Consider the following 25,664-nt stretch of genomic DNA (forward strand, 5'->3'; position numbering starts at 1 on the left):
CGAAGTAACATTACCGATTATCATATTAACCTACTAGCCTGACCACTGACCTTACTAAGCCTGCCTACCTGCATCAAACCAATGCTTATGCACAATTGCACAGTAAGTGGGAAAGTGGCCCCTGACCAGTTCTGTGTCTTTGTGCATGATGTGGTTACACTGCTGGGAGCCTGACTTCCCCCACAGAGGACAGGAGTGGTCTGGGTCTGACAATGCAAGTCACTAACGTGCTGCCTCTTGCCAAGAGCTGCCTGGGTCCATTGGACCCACTTGGTCCCATGGTTGAGCCGGCCCTGTGTGCACCTACAATTTAGCAAGCGGTCACTAAATAGTAGTGATCCACGTACAATCTGATCACTACATCCATTCTAGCACTTTGTGTGGGACCTAGGCCTCAGCGGTACTAACAGTATCAGAAAAAAGATAAAGCAGGCCAGCTCTACAGTCTGAACAGGTACTGCAGCTGCCCCACTAACCCAGGTGCCACAAATATGAGCACAGACATGTTAAAAAAAAAAAAAAGTGTCTGGTACAAGTCAGGTGCTTAGTTTATCAGGGGTTAACTTATCTATAAATCTCTCTATCAGTAGATCGTTCTGGTGTCTAAATTCTGCTTTCTAGACAGCAAGCTCTGCACACTGAGCATCATTATGGCCTTTATTGGTGTAAATCCACTGTCTTGTCTCCATATAAACCTTGACATTTAAATATAGCACATTTAGTTGTGCAAAGTGAAACAACATTGTCATATACTTTCATTATTTAAATTCTCAGAACTTGAAGTGCATACTGCAGACTTCTCAAGGCTAACCATGATACATATCTACCCCTTTCTGGCTTCAACTACAAAACAGTTTGTTTTATATAACCATAATGACTTTAACTATCCTTGTCTTCTGCAAAAGCAAGCCAGGATAGACTGCTCCCAATAAGGTAAGGTGGAGTTAGACTATTGAAAAACAATTGCAGCAAAATAATGTTTATTTTATATATGTTGAGGCTGGGCTGATATGTTCTATAGTAAAACAAAAGCAATGTCTGGTAATTTCAAGGTGTTTACTGCAAGGCAATGCTATCATAAAATCAGCATTAGGGAGATAAGCAAATGAAGATCACACTGTCATACAGCTACTGTCACAGCCTTAGAGTGGGCTTCATGCCAAAACAGAATTCAGTGAGACGTAGTGATTAGAGTTTTCATTCTCTAGGTTTGGATTCTGCAGCCCTGAAGCCAAGGCCACGACACGTCAGGGGGCTCCTGGGGACTAGAACAGCCTGCTTTCTATGATGTATGCCTGCTCTCTTCACAGCTCTTTTTTTGACACCTTTCTGGGGTTGGTGAAGCTTTACATCTCCATACTGTGTGCCGCTCTCTCAAATGCTGTGACCAAAGCGGTGCACAGTCACAGATACATAAATAATGTTAAAAGGGACAGTCAAGTCAAATTTAAACTTTCATGATTCAGATAGCGCACCGGTCCTAGAGGTACTGCAATACCAGGTCAATGTGTGGAGTGGACAGAGCAAGCTCTTCTTCCATCTCCCCGTTTCAAAAATCCATTTAATATATGGCACCCAGATAGGGCACGTATCAGATGTTAAACTGATAAGAACAGATACTACACTTGATCTTAGCCAAAAGGCAGAGAAGCGATAGCGCATGTAAATTTTAAACAACTTTTCAATTTACTTTTATCATCAAGTTTGCTTTATTCTCTTGGTATTCTTTGTTAAACGCTAAACCTATGTAGGTTCATATGATAATTTCTAAGCCCTTGAAGGCCGCCTCTTATCTCAGTGAATTTTTACAGTTTCGTTCACAGCTCAACAGTGCTAGTTCATGGGTGGCATATAGATAACATTGTGCTCACTCCCGTGGAGTTATTTTGGAGTGAGCACTGATTGGCTTAAATGCAAGTGTCAAAAGCACTGAAATGAGGGGTCAGTATGCAGAGGCTTAGATACAAGGTAATTACAGAGGTAAAAAGTATATTAATATAACTGTGTTGGTTATGCAAAACTAGGGAATGGGTAATAAAGGCATTATCTATCTTTTTAAACAACAACAATTCTGAAGCAGACTGTCCCTTTAAGTAACTTAACCTGTGTATAACAATAAAAGATGTAAAGGCCTGCTCTGCATTATGTGTACTTGATAAACCTGTGTAATCACTGCTATAGGAGCGTTCACTGCTTCTGTCACAGGGTGCAAGGTGGCTTCACCCAGTGTGATAATGCAGAGCTTCACCAACCAGCACATGCGAAGGGTTAAAATGAGAGACTCTGAAAAGGAAAAATAGCACAATAAGAACTGTTTTGTTGTATTTGTGTCCGATATTTTAATGTTTTGTACCCAAAATAGCTGTCTCTGCTAATTGAAGCACTCAATGAAATGGGCTGAGCTTGCATGGAGAGCAGAACTCATCTCTCTATTTACACACAATTCTCTGTATCTGCAACCAATATTTAGAGAGAACAGTAAGAAATAAATGTTTTAGTACTTCTCTGTCAACACCCCCTACACTGGGAACATTTCTTTCTAAACCTTCTTGTTTAAATATTTTGTAATTGTGAGCCCTTATTATATGTGAATGTTTCATTCCTCAGAGAGATTTTTTGTGTGCCAATAACGCTACCTGTTATCTAACATCCGTTACATGCCCTAATGGTGCTTTGCCAGTTTTATATACGCCGGAAACAAAACCCTCTCTCTTGCCAGGAACAGAGATACTGTATTTTATTTATTTATCAGCTGGCAACGAGACAATGACCGGCCTTATTGAGATTTACCGCAAGTGAAGTAGCCATCATGTATCTCACGCACTAAAGACAGAGCATTAAAGGGATGGTCTAATGCAAAAATAAAACACTAAGCGCTAGATTACTGGTGCAGTATTTTTTTATCCCCCCCAGTCGCAAAAACTCTGCTAGAGTAAAGCTTTTTGCGCAAGTCGGGTTGCGTTTGTATTACAGGTTTCAAAGAAACTTATTTTGCACTAGCATTAACCGGAATAGTGTGAAAAACCTAACTTAAAGGGACACTGAACCCAAATTTTTTCTTTCGCGATTCAGACAGAGCATGCAATTTTAAGTCACTTTCTAATTTACTCCTATTATCAATTTTTCTTTGTTCTCTGTATGTATGTATGTATGTATGTATGTATGTACTTGTACAGCGCGGCTAATCACCCGTAAGGGTCTCAAGTCGCTACTCATTTTAATCGACCTTGGAAGGATGAAAGGCTGAGAGGACCTCGCCGGAGATTGAACCTGCAACCCTTGGGTTGCTACAGAGCTCAACCACAGTGCCTTAGCATGCTGAGCTATCTGTCTGGCTGTCATGCTATCTTTAATTTGAAAATGAAGGCATCTAAGCTATTTTTTGGTTGAGACCCTGGACAGCACTTGTTTATTGGTCGGTTAAATTAATCCACCAATCAGGAAGAACGACTCAGGTTGTTCACCAAAAATGGGCCGGCATCTAAACTTACATTCTTGCTTTAAAAAAAAATTAAAAATTTGATAATAGGAGTAAATTAGAAAGTTGCTTAAAATTGCATGCTCTATCTGAATCACGAAAGAAAAAAATTTGGGTTCAGTGTCCCTTTAAGTTTTTGCGTGTGCATGCATGTATTCCCCCGTAGAAATCAATGGAGAGAAAAAAAAAAAAAAAAAAGTAGAACCCCCCTGAGATCGCACAAACTCAATCACATTTTCACATTTCCCATAGAAGTCAATGGAGAAAAAAACAAAAAAACAAACACACTGAGCACGCATTAGGAAATGTGAAATATTTACGGTAAATACATAGTTAAAATCTTTATTAAATATGAATATTGCATAAATATGTCCTAATATATTTGTATCTTCTTAAAAGGGACAGGAAACCCCTAAATGTTCTTTCATGATTTGGACAGAACATACAATTTTAAACAACTTTCCAATTTACTTCCATGATCAAATTTGCTTCATTCTTTAGTTCAGTGATTTGCAACCTTTATTTTTGCAGTGGCACACTTTTTTACATTATAAAATCCTGTGGCACACCACCATCCCAATATTTTACAAAATCACACATTGTAGCCGAATACAGGAGATTTTATTTATATATATATTTATTTTTATTTATTTATTTATTTTATATATATATATATATATATATATATATATATATATATATATATATATATATATATATATATATATATATATATATTTATATAATATAATATAATATATATAAACATACATATATATACACATACATACATACACACACTAGTTGGTAAGCCTGGCCAGAGGGCAGTCTATGTGTTAATAAAAAAATGTAAAAAATTGAACTACAGAAAGAATTTTTTTTTATCAAAAATAAAAAAATTAAACCTAATCCCTATGAAAATTAAAAAGCCCCCCAAATAAAGCCCCCCCCCCCCCCAATCTAATGCTGAACTACCAATAGCCCTTATAAGAGCTTTTTGTAGGGCATTGCCCTAAGTTAAACAGCGCTTTTGCAGTGACAAAAAATTCTAAGTCCCCGCTAACAGTAAAAACCACCAAACTCCCCCAAAATAAATAAACCTAACACTAAAAAACCTAAACTATCCATTGCCCTGAAAAAAAAAAAAAAAAACTAAGTCTAACCCCAAAAAATGAAACCTAAATTTAAGCTAAAATTACAGAAATGAATAATTTAATAAATTATACCTAATCCCTATGAAAATAAAAAAGACCCCCAAAATACATAAAAGTACACAAACTCCCCCTAACAGTAAACCCCCCCACCCACAAACCCCCCCAAGAAAAAAACCTAACACTAAAAAACCTAAAACTACCCATTGCCCTATAAAGGGCATTTAGCTCTTTTACAAAATGCCCACCCTAATCTTAAAATATATATTTTTTTTTTTTTTTTTTTTTTTTTTTTAAAAACAACCTTAGTCTAACCCCCAGGTTGGTACTCACCATTCCTGAAGTCCGGCAGAGAAGATCCTGTCCCATGCGGTGAAGTCTTCTTCCAAGCGGCGACCTCTTTCTTCTTTTCTTCTTCTCCAGGAACATCTGGCACGGAGCGGAGGGCGGAGCTGAAGACCGGCCACCCTGGAACTGAAGACTGGCGACTGCGGAGCCATGGAGCATGGAGGATCCTCTTCGTATGATCGCCGCTGTACACTGGATAGTGAATTCAAGGTACGCAATTAAAAATGGCGGCCCTTGAATTCCTATTGGCCGATTTGATTCTTCAAATCAGCCAATAGGATGAGAGCTATTCAAATCCTATTGGCTGATTTGAACAGCCAATAGGATTTGAGTAGCTCTCATCCTATTGGCTGATTTGAATTTGAAGGGAAGCCATCTTTAATCACGTACCTTTAATTCACTATTCGGCGATAGGAAGAAGAGGATCCTCCATGCGCCATGGCTCCGTGGTCGCCGGTCTTCAGTTCAAGGATCGCCGGTCTTCAGCTCCAACGGAGGATCCTGGAAGAAGAAAGAAGAAAAGGTCGCTGCTTGTAAGAAGACTTCACCTTCTCCGCCGGACTTCAGGAACGGTGAGTACCAACCTGGGGGTTAGACTTAGGGTTTTTTTTTTAAATTTTTATTTAGATTAGGGTGGGCATTATATAAAAGAGCTCAAAATGCCCTTTTAAGGGCAATGCCCAACAAATGCCCTTTTCAGGGCAATGGGTAGTTTAGGTTTTTTAGTGTAAGGTTTTTTATTTTGGGAGGTTTGGTGGGTGGGGGGGGGGGGTACTGTTAGGGGGGACTTTAACTTTTTTCTTCTGCAAAAGAGCTGTTTATCTTGGGGCAATGCCCTGCAAAAAGCCCTTTTAAGGGCTACTGGCAGTTTATTCATAGATTAGGAGGTGTTTTTATTTTTTTTATTTTTTGGGGGGGGGGCTATTTTTATAGTGATTAGGTTTAATTTTGTAAACTTTGGTAATTTGTTTTTTTATTTTCTGTAATGTTAGCATGTGTTAATTTAGAGGGTGTTGGGTTAGGGTGCTTAGTAATTTCATTAGTTATTTGCGTTGTGGGTTTTAGCGGTTTAAGGGGTTAATAGGTTAATTAGGTTTATTACTATATGGGGTTTAGGGGTTAATTAGGTTTATTGCAATGTGGGGGTTCTACGGTTTAGGGGTTAATAGGTTAATTAGGTTTATTACGATATGGGGTTTAGGGGTTAATTAGGTTTATTGCAATGTGGGGGTTCTGCGGTTTAGGGGTTAATAGGTTAATTAGGTTTATTGCGATGTGGGGGTTTTGTGGCTTAGGGGTTAATAGGGTAATTAGGTTTACTGCGATGTGGGTGGTTGACGGTTAAGGGATTAATTACTTTATTATTTTGCGATGTGTGGGTTTGCAGTGTATGCGTTAATACTTCGTACGGGCGGTGTTTTTTTTTTTTGTAATGCTCCGTTAAAGATTTAGATGTCTGTATGTGTCTCAATGTTAAACTCCTTTTGCCCGTCTTTTTTTTTCTTCTAACACCTGAGATCTCATTACCTTTGAGCCCTTATAACTTTTTAGTGCAATATTATTATTTTTTTTTATTTTTATTAGACCGTGTTATTATGAGTGTAACTGTACTGTGTAATGTATATTTATTAGACAGTGTTATTATGAGTGTAACTGTACTGTGTAATGTATATTTATTAGATAGTGTTATTATGAGTGTAACTGTACTGTGTAATGTATATTTATTAGACAGTGTTATTATGAGTGTAACTGTACTGTGTAATGTATATTTATTAGATAGTGTTATTATGAGGGTAACTGTACTGTGTAATGTATATTTATTAGACAGTGTTATTATGAGGGTAACTGTACTGTGTAATGTATATTTATTAGACAGTGTTATTATGAGGGTAACTGTACTGTGTAATGTATATTTATTAGATGGTGTTATTATGAGTGTAACTGTACTGTGTAATGTATATTTATTAGACAGTGTTATTATGAGGGTAACTGTACTGTGTAATGTATATTTATTAGACAGTGTTAATATGAGTGTAACTGTACCTTGTAATGTATTTTTTTAAGTGTTTTGTGCAACTTTTTTGTTTTGGAAAACAGTTAACCTCAGCTCTGAGATCGCGGTAAGGATTGAAGTGTATGGTGATTGCACTGTAATATCAGTGCAATCAAAATGGCTCACAAAAAAAAAAACGTTTGCGCCTCACTTGTAATCTAGCCCTAAATGTGTTAGCACAATTTATTTCTGCACCATAATCCCCACCGGCATGGGATCTACAACATATAATTTGCTCAAGGGCCATTTCCTGCTCCAGAAAGGACATTTTTTTTTTGTTTAGATTTTAGTTACGGTGATCACTTTATTAAATTGTCATCAGGGGTAGCCACGTGTGAAATAGGGTCCCATACAGGCTTTTGGGGTGGTTTAATAGATTAGAGAGACCCCATTGTTCAGTACAGAAATAAAAGCAGTTTTTACTGTTACTACAGTGATCACCTAACTATACAGACAAAAAAAATAATATATATATATATATATATATTTTTTTTAAACAGGGACTTGTCTACTAGAAAATAAACTTCATTCAGGGGCTCTAGACCTACCAGATATTTTTTTTTTTTTATTGTGCAAGCAAATCACCATGTGTTTTTTTTTTGTTTTTTTAAACTTTATTTTTAAAGGGACATGAAACCCAAATGTTTCTATCATGATTCAGATAGAGAATATACTTTTAAACAACATTCCAATTCACTTCTATTATTTAATTTGCTTCATTCTTCAGATATCCTTTTTTGAAAAAATAGCAATGCACATGGGTGAGCCAATCACACGAGGCATTTATGTGCAGCCACTCACCAGCAGCTTCTGACAAAGCTTTCAACAAAGGATATCAAGAGAATGATGCAAATTACATAATAAACTTAAATTGAAAATGTGTATAAAATTGCTGCCCTTTCTAAATCATGAAAGAATACATTTGGGTTTCATGTCCATTTAAAGCATTATCTTTGCAGTATTGCTCCAAGACCACCACCATTTGAAATAGCAGGTGTCTGAGGTTTGTAGCTGCTAAGGGAACGGAGATCAAGGGTTTTGAAGAACCTCCCCCATCCAGCTCCCTTGCAGCTACCTAAACTTGCTCATTGTGCCCCTTTGTGATGTCACCACGTGCATATGTGGCGACATCACCGGCACTCGCAAGCCTCAGAGTGCCACCCACTACGCCTTTAGCGCGACAAATTCCTGATAAAGGTTCATCATATGCACACAGGTTGTGATGCGTTTAATTATGCACAGTAACAAAGCTTTGCTATTTATTAATTTTGCCCATTTTCCTGTCCTTTAAGTCTGAAGATGATGGGTTTTACAAGTCAAAGAATTACAAGTGCACATTACAGACTTCACAAGTCTAATCATATTATAGATCTGTCCCTCAAAGGCTCCAGACAAGGTGACAGCATACTGCAAACTCATGTCAGTGGGAATACTTGTCTACTCCAGTAACAAGGTAGGATAGCTCTTCAAAGGTAGCAAATTGTAAGGTGGCCTCTGAAAAACAAATTGCAGCAAACATGTTGCTGATGTATTCAGAAAGTTTTAAAATTTGGTTGTCAAGTTACTTTACTGCAAAACTACCAAAATAACAATAAAAAGGGAGAACATTGTACAGTGCATTATCTCTTTATACAAGGCTTTATGTGTTTTTCTACTACAAAACCTTAACCCTGTATAAAGCAAGTGTTAAGATGATTTCTGGATAGTACCTCAGCAATATACTGATTTGGAATTTCAAGTCTCAGCATAAAGGCAAAGTCTGACATGTCCTCATTCCATGCAGAACTGCAAGAGCGGAAGTAATTGGATACAACCGCTGGCACAGGACAGAGTTATCTAATGTAACTTTTACACTGTTGCAAACTTCACATTTGTATCAAATCTAATATCTGTATTTATCATTTGTATCCATAAGAGTCAGCTCTGCCAACTTGCAGCATAATTTAAAAGGGACATAACACCTATTTATTAATTTCATGATTCAAATACAGCATACAGAAAAAACAAAACTCTCTAGTCTGCTTATGTTATCAAAGTGGCTTCATTCTCTTGGTATCCTTTGTTGAAGGAGCAGCAGTGTATTGTTGGGAGCTAGCTGAACACATTGGGTGAGCCAATGACAAGAGACATAAGTCTAGTCGCTAAAAAGCACCTAGCTCGCAGTAGTGTACTTCTGCTCCTTAGCCTACCAAGGTACGCTTTTCAATAAAGGATACCAATAGAACAAGACAATTTAATAGAAGTAAATTGTAAAGTTGTTTATAAATGCATGCTCTGTCCGAACCAGTGCCGATTGGTGGATGCACACATATCTTGTCATTCAGCTAGCTCCCAATAGTGCATTGCTGCCCCTGAGCCTCCCAAGCTATACTTTTCAACAAATCATATCAAGAGAATTAAGTAAATTTGATAATGGAAGCAAATTTAAAATAAATAAATAAATTTAAAAAAAAGTGTTTGTAAACGTCTTGTTCTATCTGATCCATGAAAGTCTCGTTTTGACTTCACTGTCCACCTTTGTACTGATCTTCATACACAACATCAAATACGGACTCACATTGTGTTACTCAGACGTTAAATGGACACACTGATGTTTCAGGAATTTTACTGACATTGGCATTGCTAAACAATATTGTACTTTTCAACAGCATTAAAAAACGTCAAAAATATTTTTCCCCATGAAATAAATGTGGTTATTTTATTTTTAAATTGAAACTAGTACGGCAGTACCACGTGTATTTCCCACTAATGTGCATTAGCCGATAGGTACACCCAGCTGCGCTTTTACGCTACAGATACTGCTGCATTTGTTTTTGACAAAACTAAGAGGTAAAAAGATATTCTGCAGCATACTCGCATATCCTGTGAGGGCCATGAACCAGTAGTCAAACACTACACCTTCTCAGAGAGCTGGCTGTGCTATGTATTCATTTTGAAGACAAATTTGTGTCATACAAGCCACTGCTGACTCTCTCCCTATAAACAGCCCAGCACAGCTTTTCACACTAGCGTGGCATCATCCCTCCCAGAGCGTGCACGGCATCATCCCTCCCAGAGCGTGCACGGCATCATCCCTCCCAGAGCGTGCACGGCATCATCCCTCCCAGAGCGTGCACGGCATCATCCCTCCCAGAGCGTGCACGGCATCATCCCTCCCAGAGCGTGCACGGCATCATCCCTCCCAGAGCGTGCACGGCATCATCCCTCCCAGAGCGTGCGCGGCATCATCCCTCCCAGAGCGTGCGCGGCATCATCCCTCCCAGAGCGTGCGCGGCATCATCCCTCCCAGAGCGTGCGCGACATCATCCCTCCCAGAGCGTGCGCGACATCATCCCTCCCAGAGCGTGCGCGACATCATCCCTCCCAGAGCGTGCGCGACATCATCCCTCCCAGAGCGTGCGCGACATCATCCCTCCCAGAGCGTGCGCGACTTCATCCCTCCCAGAGCGTGCACGACTTCATCCCTCCCAGAGCGTGCACGACTTCATCCCTCCCAGAGCGTGCACGACTTCATCCCTCCCAGAGCGTGCACGGCATCATCCCTCCCAGAGCGTGCACGGCATCATCCCTCCCAGAGCGTGCACGGCATCATCCCTCCCAGAGCGTGCACGGCATCATCCCTCCCAGAGCGTGCACGGCATCATCCCTCCCAGAGCGTGCACGGCATCATCCCTCCCAGAGCGTGCGCGGCATCATCCCTCCCAGAGCGTGCGCGACATCATCCCTCCCAGAGCGTGCGCGACATCATCCCTCCCAGAGCGTGCGCGACATCATCCCTCCCAGAGCGTGCACGACTTCATCCCTCCCAGAGCGTGCACGACTTCATCCCTCCCAGAGCGTGCACGACTTCATCCCTCCCAGAGCGTGCACGACTTCATCCCTCCCAGAGCGTGCACGACTTCATCCCTCCCAGAGCGTGCACGACTTCATCCCTCCCAGAGCGTGCACGACTTCATCCCTCCCAGAGCGTGCACGACTTCATCCCTCCCAGAGCGTGCACGACTTCATCCCTCCCAGAGCGTGCACGACTTCATCCCTCCCAGAGTGTGCACAGTGCAGAGGGAACGAGGAGGAGAACTTGTGAGCATGCATGGAAGAGGGAGCAGTGAGAGCAACCTACGTTAGCTTCTAACAATACGGGGCTTGGCTAAGGATCTGAAATATTTAAAATATTAAAAAATTATAAAAATAAAAACTAAGAGCAAAACTGATCAGGGTGAAAAATATTAAATTACGGATTTGCAATGGGTTAATAAAAAAATATTCTTAGTGTACAAGAAAAAAAAGCTTTTCAAGCAGAACAGTTCACAAAGTAGTGATGGAATGTGTGTTCCCTGCCAGTACCAGGAGCTGCTGTGTTTTATGTAAGTAATAAGGTCCTCTTTTAAATGTCAGCAGAAACCCTAAGTGGATTAATACTCAGACACTGCAAATCTATTGTATTCCTGGGTAACTTTAGCTTTTAAAGGAATGTGTAAGTGGATGAAGTGTAATATATACACAAGGCTGAATAGTATTTGGTTTCTAGGCAATCACCAGATTAACCCTTTAATGCTGTTGTATTCCATCACAACGGCACTGGGCTTTAAAGCCGTTATGACGGAATACAACATCATCGCAAACGGCTGTCCTGAAGACTACTAGGCTTGCAGGATTTGATCGCGGTCTGGAGGCTGTTCCTAGCGTCATAGGGACGCCCCCCAGACCCGATCCCATAATTGAAATCTCGCGATCTTTCAATTTGTCTACATCAGAACGTTGTTCCGATCTAGACTTTATAACCCTGTCATGAAAGGGTTAAAATGTGAAGAAAACAAACAAAGAAGCGTGGTAAACACTGAATCTACTGAGTTAAAGGGACAGTAAAGCAAAAAATAAAATTTTCATTATTCAGATAGTGCATGCTTTCTAATTTACTTCTTGGATCTAATGTGCTTCATTATCTTGGAATCCTTGGTTCAAAACCATACCTAGGTAGGCACAAAAAAAGCAATGTACTACTGGTAGCTGGCTCCTGACTGGTGCATATGTCTCTTGTCACTGGCTCACCCGATATGTTCAGCTAGCTTCCTGTTATAAATTGCTGCTATATATTTATATGACACATTCATTGTTATAGCCTCACACAGTCCCTATGTGCTGGAAGGCAGTTTGCTACCTGTAAGTTATTGTGCAAACACATATTGCTGATTTCTGCATTACAATCTTCAATGTTCTAGCAAGCAATGACATCTGCAGCATTACTGATAATCTTCTTTAAAGGGACACTGAAGCCAAAATTAAATCTTTATGATTCAAATAGAGCAGGCAATTTTAAACAACTTAACAAATGCCTATGATTACTAGCGGGTATTAACCCCATAGTGGACCACTGAACAATATATCTGTTATTTATTGTAGTAACGGAGGGATCATATCTAGAATAACTTTTGAATATTTATATTGCAAATATTATACCTCAAGAGGAATAGTCTCTTTTATTACTAATATATTTATCGAGTTTCTTTGACATAAATACAAGTATGCAAACGTGGAAGTTGATTTCACGCATGACACTGTATATTTGAGAATATGTACATGGTATATCACAATATACCATAATCACCCAGCTAGTGTCTGCTGACATAATAATGAACCACTCTGACTTATATCCACCATTATAATTCTCTGTGTCTCATCATTAAGACATAAATTATAAGAGATTAGTCTGAAGACTATGGATTATCACCACATCCTATGTCTATATTATTAAGACTAACCAATAGTTTAACTCCAGAGTGCGTATTTATCAGCAATCCTGTAATTGGATATCTGCCTGCTGCCCTGATTTAAGTTAATATTGATTCCTGTGTTTTTAAATGTATTGTCTAACCATTATTTTTAAAGTCCCAATAAAAGTTATATTTTAATTTCCCTAGTTTATCCGTCACTTGTTACTCAGTCTATTATTGCATAATCTAGGGAATTCGAGTGCTATTAAAGTGTACAACGCCTGGAGATTCACATCTCCTTATGTTTCAAATGGCAAGAAGCATATATGTGCAGTCACCAATCAGCAGCTAGTCCCCGGTAGATTATTAATTCTTCTGAGTCTACCTAGGTATTCTTTTCAACAAAGGATACCAAGAGAAGGAATCAAATTACAAGATAGTAGTAAATTAAAAATGTATACTCTGCCTGAAAGTTTAATTTTGGCTTTACTGCCCCTTTAAGTTCTTTGTCACCTTATGTAAAATCTTTATGGAGTATAACGAATCAAATAATTCATAAAATCCCAGTTTGCTAATCAGACATAAGATTAATTGTTGTATTCTTCATGTGACAGCTGACAATTCTGTTAACGACTCTGTATGCCAGCTTCAGCGTAGTTTACTGTCCCAGCGTAAAGCAAGCAAGCCACAAAAAACCGCATCACTACCACAGGCAATGAGAAAATAACTTCCAAACAGATGAACTCCTTAAATAAGCTACTACTTTCCCAATATAAGGAGGGAACTAGCAGGAACCAACTATGAACCCGAGACTAACCCCTTGCACCATATGAACGTGGGAAGGAGAGAGGCAGTTGGGCTGATAAGCGGAGGAGGGGGAAGGAGGGAGGGGTGGAGTTCCCTACACTACAGAAAAGTTTTAGGCATGGGAGAGGGAGGGATGGGGCCCTAAATTATTAAAACAATATAATCAGGAGGCGGGCTACACTACAGAAAAAAAAAAAATCATAACTTTAAAATTAAAAAAAAAAAAAAAAGTAAAAATTAGGCATTTGTTACTGGCAGAGTTGCCAAATAGTGGCATAAAATATACTAAAAGTGGCCTTGATCCATACCTTGGGTTGTCTACTTTAAAAATATATAGTTTTTATAGATAGATAAAAAAAACAAAGGGGCCAATTCTATACGGAGCTTGATGCAGCTGTTTCCGCCAAGCCTTCAGGCTCGCCAGAAACAAGATTTAAGAATCAGCAGTCTTAAGATCTTATAGAATCTAAACACAAACTATATGTTTTATTCCAGTTATACCCCCAGTGAGGGGTGTTTCTGCACAGAAAACAACAAAGCCAAGCGTGCACCATTCATTACAGCAGCCAATGAGATAAATCCCAGCCATTCAAGATCGGTGATTATTAAATTAAAGTCATAATTCAACTTTCATGATACAGATAGAGTGTACAATTTAAATACAAACTTTACAATTTACTTAAATGAAAAAAAAAAAAAAAAATCATGGTCTCAGTGGTTGAATCTTAGCTCCTTTTCATGAGAGCATACTGGAGAAAGATCCACGAGTGTGTGTGTGTGTATGTATGTATGTATGTATGTGTATGTGTGTGTGTATGTGTATGTGTGTGTGTATGTGTGTGTGTATGTGTATGTGTGTGTGTATGTGTATGTGTATGTGTATGTGTATGTGTGTGTGTGTGTGTATGTGTATGTGTATGTGTATGTATATGTATATATGTGTATATGTATGTGTATGTATATATGTATGTATATATGTATGTGTATGTATGTGTATATATATATATATATATAAATATTTGCATAGGAATCTAGCACATCTAAGCAAGATTCCCCGGTCGCTTTTCCCCAGAAATACCTCATATACAATGTTACCAATGCACAAGAGAATTCTGGGTAAGATATGCAAATTCTCAGTTTTTTGCTTCAAAATACTGTTTTAACACAGCTATCCTTTTAACAGGATTAATGCAGCAAACTAGAAATCACTCACTAGACAGCCTGTTTCGTTCTTTTCGGAACTCATCAATAGGAGATAGATTTCTGGTTGCTGCATTGGTAAAGCCATTTTCAAGGTTAAAAATTCTTACCCAGAATTCTCTTGTGCATTGCTAACATTGTATATGAGGTATTTCTTCTGGGGAAAAGCATGCGGGGATACTTGCCTCGATGTGCTAGTTTCCTATGCAAATATTTACATTGATTTAATTTTGAGACATGGAGGATTTTATTTTCAGTTTTTTTATTTCCCCCCCATAATTTTAATGAATATATATATATATATATATATATACACATATTTATATTATATAGAGAGACATACATACAAATACACACATTTACACTAGAATGTCTCTAAAGGGAAGCGATGCATGGGCATCAGAGCAATACTGCCCATTGAATAAAGCATAGCAATTTGGTGGAGAAAAAAAAAAAAAATCTAATTTGCTTCTATTAGCAAATTCACTTCATTCACTTTGCATCCTTTTCTTCAAAAAGGCCATTAAACGTGACATTTCAAATTATTTCATTTTTTATTTTTGCTTTACAACCTTTTGCTGTAAAATACATCTAAAAATTGTGTTTGTTTTACTTTCTCCCAGGGAGGTTTGGGTTAATATTTTTAGGCAATTTATGTAACTTTTGTTTATTACACCCTCCCCCTAAGATTCTCAGCAGTCACATGTTTATAAAAGGTGGATTATCAGTTTTGCATCAACAATCATGATAGGAGAGGCATTCTTTGCAATAATAACAAAGTTGAATCAGTGCTAGGGAAGAGATAAGGGCCGGCTTCCCCAGTCTCTCAACTGCACACGTGCAAACAGAGTTTGTGCTATATCTGAATATTAGTTTGTGATTGGTTGGGTTCTTTTGTTCTGGGGGACAGGGAATTCAGTGAAATCAATAAACTTAAAAACAATAAACTCATTTGACAAAAAAAAAAATAAAAAAAAATGCAGTTTTCATTGGTAAATTATTCTCAGATATGAAGGTTTAAAATCATGTAGTTTACAATTTGTATTTAGTGGTCCTTTAAAAGCACACATACACCTTTCAGCTCTATATGGCAGCCATGCTTGCAACAATATATAAAACATTGTTACAAACCACAGTTGCAATTCTGCCGTCCTATAGTGCTCCATACACATGCACACTTCTGAGCCTACTTTATGGTCATCAACAAAAGGATACCAAAAGAACTACATTTCATAATGGAAGTAAACTAACTTTTCTCCCCCCCACCCCAATTGCTTGAGTTTCATGTCCCTTTAAAAGGTCAGCTCTCAGCCACTACTGGACAGTGAGAAGGCACTAGAGTTTTAACAACACTTTTCGGCACTGGCCTAGGATGCCCTAAATGGAAATGCACCATATCTATAGCCCTTTAAATTTCCAAAGCTCCTTAAAATCTTAATATAGAGAATTCAAATTTTGAAACAGGTGCAAAGAAACACTATATACTATTTCTGACCCTGAGAACATGTCATATTTATAAAGGGAACGAAAACACCCCAGGTGCTTATAGATTCATAGGTTTGTATGTATGTATTGTATTGGGTACTTGTAAAGCGCGGCTAATCACCCATAAGGGTCTCAAGGTGCTGCTCATTTTATCGACTTTGGAAGGATGAAAGGCTGAGTGGACCTAGCTGGGGATCGAACCTGCAACCCTTGGGTTGCTACAGAGCTCAGCCACAGTGCATTAGTATGCTGAGCTATCTATATATTTTAAATCTGCTATTTCTTCCCCTAGCAAAATATGCAAAGATGGAACTTCCCAGAGTATCATATTACAGTTTGTCACCAAGTTATGATTCCTATTTTAATTGTAGACACTTTACTTCCTGCATGCCACATAATGCTCAGTCAAGCTATAAAAATCTTAAAAATGACCCAGTAAACTGGGAGGATCTAAAGAATGATGTAGGAAAACAAAGCTTGGTAATTTGTGCTGTATCGGTGACTTACAGCATTGTATGAAATAGCTGTACCATGAGGTCACATGTAACTATGTGTGTGAATGGATAAACGGCAAACAGTACTCCTATACCCACATGATAGATTTAATTATAAACACGCTGGGTGTAAGACTAAATATTATGTACCACAAATATGTTATTTTACAGTACTCAAAACAATTGTGTAAGGAATCCAAACCTGCTGTATTCATTTTCTGAATATCTGTATTGAATAATATGTTGACAGAGCTGTACAAACACCACCTATAAGTATTTTCACAAGACAAGGTCATTACCCGACTGTGACTGCACCGATTACATACTAGCTGCTTTATAAACTAGAGGTTGACATAATCAAAAGTATGGTTTATATTTAAACATTGAACTAATTTTGATAGAATAACTTGCATTGTTGCGCAATCCATGGACTTAGTCCTTAAAAATCATCAAGTATTTTTTTTTTTTTTACTGTGGTTAGACAGGATAGACAGACGTGCTTGAAGGAATAACATTTTTCTGAGTTAAAATGGTCAGATGAAAATCTGACAAAATGAAAGCATATTGTAAAGATTTCAATATGCATAATTTTACATTTGATGGGGAAATTACACTTTAAAGAAATATGAAACCCATTTTTTTTTTCCATGATTCAGATACAGCATGAAATTTTAAGAAACTATCTAATTTCCTCCTATTATCAATTTCTTTGTTCTCTTGGTATCTTTATTTGAAAAGCAAGAATGTAAGCTTAGGAGCCGGCCAATTTCTAGTTCAGAACCCTGGATAGCGCTTGCTGAATGGTGAATAAGATAAATTAATGAGTAAATTAGAAAGTTACATGCTCTATCTGAATCATGAAAGAAAATATTTGAGTTTCAAATCCCTTTAAAAACTGTTGGGACTAGTTTTTAGAAGACAATATGTATGAACAGAACAAAAACACAGGCACAGAAATAGCTTTAGATAGAAGTCAAACTAAGTACATGCAGAAATATCAAAACATACATTTTTTAAAATATTATTAGCGCGTAGCCCTGATGTCCTGGAATTAGTCAGGTTTCACTTCAAGGGGCCGATTTATCAAAGTGCAGCGGACATGATCCTGTCCCCTGCACATCGATAAATGCCGACAGAATATGCTGTCAGGATTTATCAATGCACAAATATTTCTAGTGAAATGCTTGAGCAGTGCCACCCCCTGCAGATTTGCAGAGGGTGCCAATCAACCCTATGGTATGCCTCAGAGGTAGTGGACGAGTTAAGAAGCAGTGGTCTTAAGACTGCGGCTTCTCAACTCCTGTTTCTGGCGAGTCTGAAGGCTCGCACGGAAACAGGTGTATATGGGCCCATTCGGGCTTTTATAAAATCGTCCCCTAAGCGCAAGATTTATCATTGAGGTTCTCCAATATTTGTGGCTAAAAATACATATGCAAATTAATGCCCTGATTTATCATTTAAAAATGCAGCTAAAATTGGGCAAGTTTGACTGTAACATGTTCCTACTCTGTTCACGTAGCCTAGGCGCACCGGAGCAGCAAAAAAAAAAAAAAAAAAAAAAAAAAAAAAAAAGTTAAATTAGATAGTCAAATTTTCTATAGTATACCTTATCAAATTGTCTAGTTGCTCATTTATCTTTTTTTTGCGCTTATAGCGAACTTAAAGGAACAGTCTACTACAGAATTAGTTTAAAAAGAGATAATCCCTTCATTACCCATTCCCCAGTTTTGTATAACCAATACAGTTATATTAATACACTTTTTACCTCTGTGATTATCTTGTATCTAAGCCTCTGCAGACTGCCCCCTTATTTCAAAAATGGGTTTAACAATGGCACTATTGGAGGCAAGCCCCACTTTGTTTAGGTTTGAATAAGGTGAGAAATTTATCTGTTCTAGTTTCTCACTATATTCTCTATTAGAATTGGTGGGTTGGTGCTTGTGCATAATTAGGTATATACTTGAAAATTGCGGAACTAGAGTTGTTCCGCTGGACAGTGTGCACTTATAGCACTCTGATGCCCAGACTCAGAAGGCGTAGCTTCAAAACGGATAAGTATAAAATATAACTTATTAATTTATTTAAAAACTGGGTTAAACAAAAACACCAATAATATAACATCAACAATGTTGGATAGAACCCGAGTGAAAATAAATGTGATATTAGATCATTGCCTCAATAAAGTCTATTTTATATTTTATAGTATCACTACTAGGTTTTATGGTATATTCTAATACCTAGTAATTGTAAGGTCCACTTAGATAGTGGAAATATGGCATCTAGCTTGTCATTGTGTGTTACATTAGTTCGAACTAGGAATATTCCTACTGGGGTCTTCTAGTGTGTATGTAAAAGTGGTCCACATTAATTTAGTTATTTGTAGTTTTATTTGGTGCTTCAGGCTGGTAACTCTAAGGTGTCCCTTACCTGCGCCTTGTTCCACCCTTTGTATTGATTTATTCTCTAGCATTCAGTCGGAGTGTGTGGGCGGGGGCCTTTGCATTACCATTGTCTGGATTTGGGCAGCAGGAAGGTACTTATAGTGCCAAGAATTGGTTTTAGGATTTTATGTTACTAGCGCTGATTTATTCTCTCTCTTTAAAGAAAAAAAAATTATACTTACATACAGTTTAGGAGTGGACAGCACATCCAGACCGGGTACACATCCCATGACCCACAAACAGGCTAAGCTTTGGTCGCTATCGCACTCACATAAAGCTGCACTACTTGCAGAGTCACAGGCAGTTAACCCCGGGCTTGCCAGGGTGCAGGTCCACAGGGTGAATTACAGAAACAAACACATAAAAAAGTCCAGCACTCGCTCGCAAGCTCTCAGCTAAGATTAAAAGCAAAACTGGAAGAGTTAGTTTATGCGCAGTGCGATAGCAACCAAAGCTTAGCCTGTTTGAGGGTCATGGGATGTGTACCCGGTCCGGATGTGCTGTCCACTCCTAAACTTTGCTTGCGCCAGGAGTGATTACATAAGTCTGTGAGCCCTGACTTGATCCCAGTTTGTTTATTAGCCTGCATTTGTGTGTGTGGCTGCGTTAGGGACTCAGGCACTAGGAAGAGTCCTTGACGTGGTGCCTGAGCTTGTCCCATTTGGCCAAATGCGGTAACTAACTCTTCCAGTTTTGCTTTTATTCTTAGCTGAGAGCTTGTGAGCGAGTGCTGGACTTTTTTTATGTGTGTGTAAATTATATAACTAACTATCTCTATCTTTTTTTTTTTTTTTTTTTTTTTTTAACAATGAAGCAAATACTAAAAATATAATAATAATCAAAATGGTTCTATAGTTGTAGCCAAGCATAGCTTTCTGTGGTTAGTTTGCATTAAATTAAAATCTATTTTTAGAGCTTCTTCGAGTTTAAACTAGATTTTTGTGCATTTCTAAGCAGGTGACATTCAAATGAGTTTGTGAATTTTAACTGGATAAGATTTTTTTTTTAGCTGCGGGGCTCAGTTGAGCGCACACCTCACCAAGAACTGCATCTCATTCAAGTTGTAAATGTGACATTGGTAGTAAATTGTTACAAGATAGAGTTATTATTATCAAGCAGTAATGAATTCTATTCTGCAAAAACTACTAAATACCAACATGTTGGACCATTCTTCAATTAAAGGGACACGAAACCCCACATTTTTATTTCACGATTCAGACAGAGCAGTCATTTTAAATAACTTACTAATTTACTTCTATTATCACATTCTTGTATCTTGTTTAAAATGGGGCACTATACGGCATCGGTTTTGCAAGAATGTTATCCATTTGCAACAGCACCAGATGGCAGCAATATGCCCTGCTGTATAGTGCTACAGACACCTACCTAGGTATCTCTTCAACCAAGGATACCATAGGAACAAAGCCAATTTGATAATAGAAGTGAAGTTAGAAACTTTTTAAAAATTGTACGCTCTAACTGAATCACAGAACAGAATTTTTGGGTTTCCTATCCCTTTAAGACAGAGAAACCACAACCAGGTGCAAAGTGAAATGACAACTGAACATGTTTTAGGTTTCCTTAAAGCATTACATGACCAGTGGCTAAAGTCTACACACCCTTATGAGATTGTAGTTTTCTCAAACACAGAAATAATGTAAATGCCAGGGCTTTTTCCTTCTGTAATGTGATCTTCTAACAAAGAAAAATCCAGAGGAAAAAACAAACATTTTAAATTAGAAAACCACAACACTGATTGCATAAGTTTGCGCACCAATACTTTGCGGAAGCACTTCGTTTTGCATTTATTTCAGCACCAAGTCTTTATGAATAAGTCTCTATTAACTTTATACATATAGCCCACTCTTTTTGCAAAAAAATTCCAGTTCCTTCAAATTGTGAGCGGATCTCCTGTATACAGCTCTCTTTAGGTCATTCCACAGGTTTTCCATAGGATTGAGGTCTGGCTCTGACTGGGCCTTTCTAACCGCTTCATCTTCAGCAGGTTTTATGCCAAACTACCTTGATATTTGGAGCCATTCATTATCCCATCTATCTTTACAAAAGCCCCTGACCCAGCTGAAGGGAATGTAGTCGGTATGGTGTTCCTTGGATGATGAGCTTTATTAGCTTTGCGCTAAACATATATTTTGCAATATACAAAATATATATATATGTTGTGTCAGACCATACCCCATTTTCCTACATGGTTGCATCTTAACTGAAGGTATATTTTGGTATCATTTAGCCAGGCTTGGATGCTCCTTTTTGTAAGAAAAGGTTTCCATTTTGCCACTCTACTCCATAACTTAGACGACATGTACTGAATAAAAAGATGGTAGTTACATGGAAAGTAACCTAGACATGTACTGAATAAAAAGATGGTAGTTACATGGAAAGAGTAACCGGTAAGTGCCAGAAATTCCTGTAGCTTTTTCAGTGTTGCTGTTGGCCTTTTGATAGCCTCCCTAAGTTTTCTTCTCATCATCTTTGGAGAGTCGTCTTGATCTTTGCAATGCCTCTGTGGTGTCACATTTTCTCCACTTATTGATTATGGTTTTGACAGTGCTCCATGATACATCCTGTGCCTTTCATATACTTTTACATTACTCTGTCGATTTGTACTCTTCAAAAATTAGGTCTCACAGTTTCTTGGGAAAATCTTTGCGGACAATGATTCTCCTAGCAGGATGCAACCCCAAAAACATTCAAGCAAATCCTACAGCAACCTTTGCCTTTTATCTTTTGTTGATGGCCAGTGTGTGATTTACCTACAGGCCTTATTTAGAATATGACTGGTTAACTGAACACAGCTAGAGCCCCTTATGCAATCAGTGTTTTTTTATTTTAAATGTTTCTAATAATTTAAAGGACCATTGAACTTAATATTTTAACATTGCATAAAATGTTTCATTATTGCAAGTGAAACATTATTGCAATATACATTCATTATTATTTATTTTGCAGCATTTCATTGTAAAATACATCTAAAAAAAAATGTGTTTCACTTTCTCCCAGGGAGGCTTGGGTTAATACTTTAAGGGAATTTATGTGAGCTGTTTACTATGCCCTCTCCTCCCTAAGCTTCTATGGTGTCACATGCTTTTAAAAAAAGGTGGATTATCAGTTTTGCACCAACAATCATGATAGGCAAATCATTCTTTGCAATAGTAACTAAGCTGAATCAGTGCTAAACCAGAATACAAGAGTGCAGGCTACCCCAGTCTGCACATGTGCATACAGGGTTTGTGCTATATCTGAATATTAGTTTGCGATTGGTTAGCAGGGGTTCTTTTGTTCTGGTGAACAGGGAAATAAGGGGAAAAAAAACACACATAAAACAATATACTTATTAAAAAAAAAAACAAAAAACTGCAGTTTAATGCAAAATTATTCTTATACTAGGTGAAAAGCCTGCCCGTAGTGCAGTCTATGTTTAAAAAATACAAACCCCCAAGCTAAAGTTTCAAAAAATAAAAAAGTAAAGTTACAGAAAAAAAACAAAAGCTGTCCAAAATAAAAATTTTAAACCTAAACTAATACCCTAATTTAAAAAAAAAAGTAAGTTACAGAAAAAAAAAAAAATCTCCCCAGAATAAAAACACCCCCTAATATAATACCAACTACCAAAATCCCTTAAAAGGGCCTTTTGTGGGGCATTGCCCTAAGTTAAAACAGCTCTTTTACTTTAATAAATATACTTTAATTACCAATTACTCCCCAACAGTAAATCCCCCCACCCAACCAACCCCCCAAAATAAAAAAAACCTAAACTACCCATTGTCCCTAAAGAGGTATTCAGCCCTTTAAATCTTAAACATTCTTTTGACAATGCATGCACAACTGGCGACACCGACGGACGCGTTACAAACGTGATTATAGTATAGATATGAAGGTTCATGTAGTTTACAATTTGTGTTTAGTGTCCCTTTAACAATATTTTTTTCCCCTCAATTTTTGTTGTCAAAAGATCACATTACAGATGGACAAAGTCTGACATTTACATTGTTATTTATTTCTTTACATTTCAAAAGCCTGCAATGTCATAAGGGTGTGTAGACTTTATATCCACTGTAAATATACATACTGCTTGTCTGCCTAAATAGTAATACAACATGCTCTTTATGTCAGATCACACTGCTTCCGTATGTGCTTATCCCATACCAAAGGTTAAAATAAACATAGTGAGTATCCAAAAAACCTAATGTACAAATGAGCTGATGGCTCCAGTTTATTAGCCGATGTGCACATAACCTTTTCTGTGGGCAGTGTTTAATCCTTAATAGGAGAGTAAACACCAAAAATTGTATTGTTTAAAAAGATAGATAATCCTTTTATTTGCCATTCCCCAGTTTTGCATAACCAACAGAGTTATATTAATACACTTTTTACCTCTGTGATTACCTTGTAGCTAAGCCTCTGCAGGCTGCCCCCTCACCTCTTTTGTCAGACTTGCATTTTAGCCAATCAGTGCTGACTCTTAAATAACTCTGCAGATGTGAGCACAATGTTATCTATATGGCACACAAACTAATGCCCTCTATCTGTGAAAAACTGTCAAATGTATTCAGATAAGAGACGGCCTTCAAGGGCTTAGAAATTAGCATATAATACTACCTACTGTAGGTTTAGCTTTCAACTAAGAATATGAATAGAACAAAGCAAACTTGATAAAAGTAAATTGGAAAGTTGTTTAAAATGACATACCCTATTTGAATCATGAAAGTTTAATTTGGACTTTACTGTCCCTTTAAGTAGGGTTTAACAACATACAACAGATGAGAAATCGTCCAAAAATAATAGCTAATGAAATAGATTAGTTTAATAATATTATTATCCTTTTTAAATTGTAATAAGCACAGAATAAACTGGGGCTCTGTAATAGTTTGAAAATATTTTTTGGTAAATATTCACGTTAGTGGTTCAGCATTAAAACATTAATGAATATAAAAAAGGGGGACCCTGACTGTAACCCCAACATAAGCAGCAAGCACCATCAAACAAAATGACAACAGCAGGGACATTACATGTCGGTGCAATAAGGGACGCTGGAGCTGAACAGAACATTAATTCCTATGGCTTCATCCCTTTCCCTATATTAATATTAGTACAGCACCTTTTAAACTCATATTAAAACAATTTCATTCCATGTCTTGTCCAATTAAAGAAAAAAACAACAACAACAAACAAACAAACCTTTATAAATTATAATTTAGATTTCATTTTCACCTCAGGTAGTGGGGAAATTCCTCTGTACAAAGACATTTTTGCTGGAAAAACAAACTGTTCTAGAATCTAGACACAGTAATAATGAATATTGTACTGAACAATCTGTCAGGGATAGGGTTAAAACGGTGTCAGCAAGCATCTGGTGCTGAGATATACAGGAGGCAGCAGAGGATCTGCCCTTAGGAGTCTGGGAGAAACAGCTTGAAAAGGAACTGGTCTGGGATTCACAGAAATACAATGTGCTTAATTAAAGCTTCTCATCTGTCTAGTAATAGTATAAATCATACAAGCATCTGCTGCAACACAGGAATAGTGGTCCCTTTATTTTTTGTTTCTGACAACTCCAGGGTTGAAATGATGATACATCACTAACATTAGCAAAGATACCCCCAGTCACTGAGAAGAAAATATATATGCACCGTATATTTTAAAGTAAGCTGGAGAATGTACACTAGCAAACAAGTATAAGTTCATCTTATGAAATCCCATATGTACAATACACAAGGCAGGGGCACTCAACAAAAAGCCCTGGCACTCAGCAAGCAGGTATGTATACAGCAGGCAGGTGGGCACTCAGCAAGCAGGTATGTATACAGCAGGCAGGTGGGCACTCAGCAAGCAGGTATGTATACAGCAGGCAGGTGGGCACTCAGCAGGCAGGTGGGCACACAGCAAGCAGGTATGTATACAGCAGGCAGGTGGGCACTCAGCAAGCAGGTATGTATACAGCAGGCAGGTGGGCACTCAGCAGGCAGGTGGGCACACAGCAAGCAGGTATGTATACAGCAGGCAGGTGGGCACTCAGCAAGCAGGTATGTATACAGCAGGCAGGTGGGCACTCAGCAGGCAGGTGGGCACACAGCAAGCAGGTATGAATACAGCAGGCAGGTGGGCACACAGCAAGCAGGTATGAATACAGCAGGCAGGTGGGCACACAGCAAGCAGGTATGTATACAGCAGGCAGGTGGGCACACAGCAAGCAGGTATGTATAAAAGAGAGGAGGGGCATACAAAGCAAGTGTGTGCAGAGCAGGCAAAACTGTACATAGGCACAGGTAGGTATACTGCTGGTAAAAATATAGCTACAGGTAGGTACATAGCACCAGGCTATAGACAGTGTATGAAGCTTAAATGACCACTCTACCCAGGTAAGTTTATTGCGAGCAGTATACATATACAACCATAGACACAGTTATACCACAGCCAGGTAAGTACATTGTGCCCATAGTGACAGCTGTACCCTGCTCAGGTACACAGCAGGTAAGTA

General features: G+C 38.1%; 1 protein-coding gene and 1 non-coding gene across 3 annotated transcripts in view; both read right to left on the reverse strand.

Moving 5' to 3' along the window:
* Positions 1-25,664, reverse strand: part of PKP2 (plakophilin 2) — a 214,735-nt gene that overhangs the window by 183,951 nt on the left and 5,120 nt on the right. The window lies entirely within an intron of this gene.
* Positions 1,465-1,655, reverse strand: LOC128665297 (U2 spliceosomal RNA). The gene has a single exon (XR_008403066.1). It is a non-coding gene; the product is annotated as a U2 spliceosomal RNA (small nuclear RNA).

This window comes from Bombina bombina, chromosome 6 (genome assembly GCF_027579735.1).
Source record: "Bombina bombina isolate aBomBom1 chromosome 6, aBomBom1.pri, whole genome shotgun sequence".
NCBI lineage: Eukaryota > Metazoa > Chordata > Amphibia > Anura > Bombinatoridae > Bombina > Bombina bombina.